Source organism: Carassius auratus, unplaced genomic scaffold, assembly GCF_003368295.1.
Source record: "Carassius auratus strain Wakin unplaced genomic scaffold, ASM336829v1 scaf_tig00035458, whole genome shotgun sequence".
In the NCBI taxonomy this organism is placed as follows: domain Eukaryota; kingdom Metazoa; phylum Chordata; class Actinopteri; order Cypriniformes; family Cyprinidae; genus Carassius; species Carassius auratus.
Window position 1 is genome coordinate 98,187 of NW_020526232.1, and position 4,253 is coordinate 102,439.

The 4,253-nt window shown below is 35.3% G+C and overlaps 1 long non-coding RNA gene across 1 annotated transcript; it reads right to left on the minus strand.

Moving 5' to 3' along the window:
• On the minus strand, positions 1-2,561 carry LOC113081989 (uncharacterized). Its single transcript, XR_003282390.1, has 3 exons — positions 2,222-2,561; positions 840-1,027; positions 1-664 (listed from the first exon to the last, which is right to left on the minus strand). It is a non-coding gene; the product is annotated as an uncharacterized LOC113081989 (long non-coding RNA).
• Between the last annotated feature and the right edge of the window lie 1,692 nt (positions 2,562-4,253).

The window sequence follows — 4,253 nt, forward strand, 5'->3', positions numbered from 1 at the left end:
TCCAGTCAAAAAGAGAGTTTATTGACTCACATCTACATTAAAGTTGATCGTCCTCACAGAGACCCAAACCAGAACTAACTCCTGAGAGGTCAAGTACGCCCCTTTTACACTCGAGGGTCAAACCATCCCAAATTACAGGAAAACACTTCCTCTTAAACCCTCGCCCCGAACCATGCTGCAGTCATGAGCCCCGAGGAAAAAACTGATCAACTTTGAAAAAGTAGCTACAAAATAAACCTTTTCGGTGTCTCTTTTCCATGACCGAATGTGCACCTTAGCACAACAAACAAACAATAGAAAACAAACATTCATATCAATAATGTAAAATAAACAAATACTGTATAAACCAGAAAAAAAATAAATAAATAAAAGGGCATAGCCCAAAGATTAAAAATAAATACAGTAAAAAGCTGATGATATGTTAGATTACTGTAAAACTGTATCATATTCATTCAGAATTATGTGTGTGTACACAGTACAGATGAAATAAACTGAACCATTGGTTGTGATCAGATGAGTGTGAAAAAGAGCCCAGGAACTGATCAGACTGTATTCTGATGATGATGAAGATGATGAAGATGATGCTGGTGTCTGGTGTCTGTGATGTTGTGTTCTCTTAATAAGATCTGAATGAACATCACAGCTCCGTCTGGATCACGTGAGACTAGAAATCACATACATATAGAAATATTCTCATTGGTTTGGATTTATAGTTTTTTCTATAATCACACATCTGTAAATATGTAGTACATCTAGTGCAGAAAGTCTGATGAATCTGTCTGAAAGTGATATTTTATGCCAAGAGTGTGACGGTTAAAAGATAATGATCAAACACTTACAATCCGGCTTTAGTGTCTCCATACTGTTCCATCTCCCAAGTATCTCTCTGCTTTTCTCTTGTGATCCAGTCATTTCTGTTTCATTCCTGCCCTCCATTTCTCTCTCTGTCCTGGTGTTTTGTGGTGGTTCCTGATGCTCCAGCAGATTTCTCTGTGTGTTTTTGTTTTTGTCTACATCACATTTATACCTAATTTGCAGACAACACAACAAAAATAGTTCAACAATGAATCAAACATCAGTTTAGGTCAAACTCAGATGAATTTGTCCATCCTAGAAACACAGTGGGGCCAAAATAATTAAAACATTAGTATTTCCAGCAGATACATTTTTATTATTTCTATCTTTTGTTGTAGTGTCTCCTATGAGTTTCCATTTCCAAACATTAATTTGAGACAGACTTTCTGGAAGCGTCTGGGAGACACAGTTGTTCAGATTGAGTCTGTCTCAGTTTGTTCTGTTTCTTCATGTGACTCCAGACAGACTGATGAAGATCAGATCACATCTCTGTGTGCAGCACACACATCTCACTGCATTATTAATATTAATGACACAATCAGTGTTTGGAAACTCATATTTCCATCTGACACACTACAGCAAAAGATAGAAATAACTGACTTCAAACCAGTTTTAGCAGCTGAAAATACTAAGTGTTAGAAATATTATGACCACCACTGTATCGTTTTTATTTATGTATTCATTTTCTGACAGTATTTTCTGTAAATGAATTAATGATAAACTCAGAGTGATAACCAGATCAATCTAAACCTCCCTCTGGAGAAATGAGTACATAGGCCTATTAAATGAGATAATGCCTCATTCGCCTGTTAAAACATAGGATTACCAAAAACTCTTGCTACTCTTAATGTAATCAATCAGGTGATGAAGTACAGTGATGTCTTCTGTCTTGAATTCACATATGAGTGTTTCCAGTGTAATTTCACATAAATACATCTGGAATAAAATAAGTCTTATTTATGAACTCACCGGGGAAAAGTGAAATATGAACTGTTCATAGATAAACTGAAGAAGAAAAACTTTTTTAAGGTAAGTGGTTGAAGTCAATTTATTTGAGCAACATTTCAATAAACACATTTATTTGAATAATTGAAAAATAATAATTATGAAGCTAAAATAAATAGTTTGAAACCCCATTTTTTATTTATTTTTCAGTTTAGTATTGATCATAATTCCTAGGAGACAAATGAAATCTATCACATTGAATATCACAATGACAGATTTTACTAGTCTCTGTGTGGTGATGTAAAAAGTGTTTGTGTCTCCAGATTTACACTTCAGTTTCACTGAATACAAACAGCAATGTTCAGATTGAAATAAATCAGTGAAATACAACAAACAGTGAAATATAAAAGAGTGTAATGACCTTGTGAAGATCTGAAGAGAGAGACGTGTCCTCTGTGGATCTGAGAGCTCTGCTGCTGGTTTATATACAGTAGATGTGTTCAGAGGAGAGAGAGTTTAACTCACACAATAGAGAAGAGCTCTGCTGCTGGTTTATATACAGTAGATGTGTTCAGAGGAGAGAGAGTTTAACTCACACAATAGAGAAGAGCTCTGCTGCTGGTTTATATACAGTAGATGTGTTCAGAGGAGAGAGAGTTTAACTCACACAATAGAGAAGAGCTCTGCTGCTGGTTTATATACAGTAGATGTGTTCAGAGGAGAGAGAGTTTAACTCACACAATAGAGAAGAGCTCTGCTGCTGGTTTATATACAGTAGATGTGATCAGAGGAGAGAGAGTTTAACTCACACAATAGAGAAGAGCTCTGCAGCTGGTTTATATACAGTAGATGTGTTCAGAGGAGAGAGAGTTTAACTCACACAATAGAGAAGAGCTCTGCAGCTGGTTTATATACAGTAGATGTGACCAGAGGAGAGAGAGTTTAACTCACACAATAGAGAAGAGCTCTGCTGCTGGTTTATATACAGTAGATGTGACCAGAGGAGAGAGAGTTTAACTCACACAATAGAGAAGAGCTCTGCTGCTGTTATATACAGTAGATGTGATCAGAGGAGAGAGAGTTTAACTTACACAATAGAGAAGAGCTCTGCTGCGGTTATATACAGATGGTGACGAGAGGAGGAGGAGTAGTCTACAACAGAACAGGTTCTCCAGGTTCCTGTTTCCTGCTCGTCAGTTTAAAGTCACGCATAATGATGACATCTGACACATCTGTCAAATTGATTGATGGGTTGTTGTCACTTTATTCTAACATTTAGCAAAAAAAAAATTTAACCGTAAGTGCTGTTCTCAGGATGTATAATAATAATAATAATAATAATAATAATAATAATAATAATAATAATAATAATAATAATAATAATAAACATATTCATCGAAATGGGTCTCAAGTCTAGGAGTCCATCAGTGTGTTTTAATAGAGATCCTGATATCTAAAGTCCATTACGGTTCATTATCTACAGAAGAGCCAAGACTGATGACTGATATAATGCTGAGAAACTCATTTCATAATGTAAAACAAACAATGCACAAATTATTGAAATATGAAGAACAATATTTACAAAATTTACAGAAAGCTAAAAAGATGCTCATTATGCACTGACGAACATGAGTGTATGTACAATCATATTTTCTAGAGACATTAGGGAGAAATTACAGTTCTTCTGTTCAGTAACACACTAATGGCTCATATTCATAATCTCAAACTGACCAATAAACCTGATGAATCAGTCTGTCATCTGTCATCATCTTGTGCACGATCACTTTATACTTGATCTTCTTACTTTTGTATTGTCTGTGCAGTATTTTCTCACTCTCTTTTCTCTGTTTCAGTCTATTTGTTGGTAATATTCAGTGTAATATTATTGTCTTGGGTGTTCATGTAGTGTGTGTGTGTGTGTGTGTGTGTTGAATTAAAGGAGACTAGGTTACTGTATGGCATGAGTAAAGTAAGAAATATGATTTCTTTTCTTGTGCTTGACTTAATTTTATTTCACTGATAAATCCTTTACAATAAAAGCAGTGTTAAGAGAGTAATTACAGTCCGTGTTGATTCTGTGGACCTAATATATTTGATTCTATGATAAAAGTCTGATTTGATATTGTACACGCTGCTCTGGATAACAGACATTAAACAAAGACTTCTGTGAAAACTAAACTCTTTCTATGTCCAAAGATCCAATGGAAACCTTTATTAAGAGTATTCTGTGTTTTTATTGTAATGTATATGTGGTTTTCATCTCTTTCTCTGAAGAGGAAGAATCATCTGCGAGTCTGTTCAGAAACTGCAGGAGTAATGCTGAGGATCGTGTTTCGTGTGATCAGCAGTAATCAGAAGAAAGCCCTGGAGGGGAATTCTGTCAAATACTAAAAACTAAACCGGTCTGACGAGTTTAGTTCACAGACTATTAACAGCATGATGTCCTGGTTCAC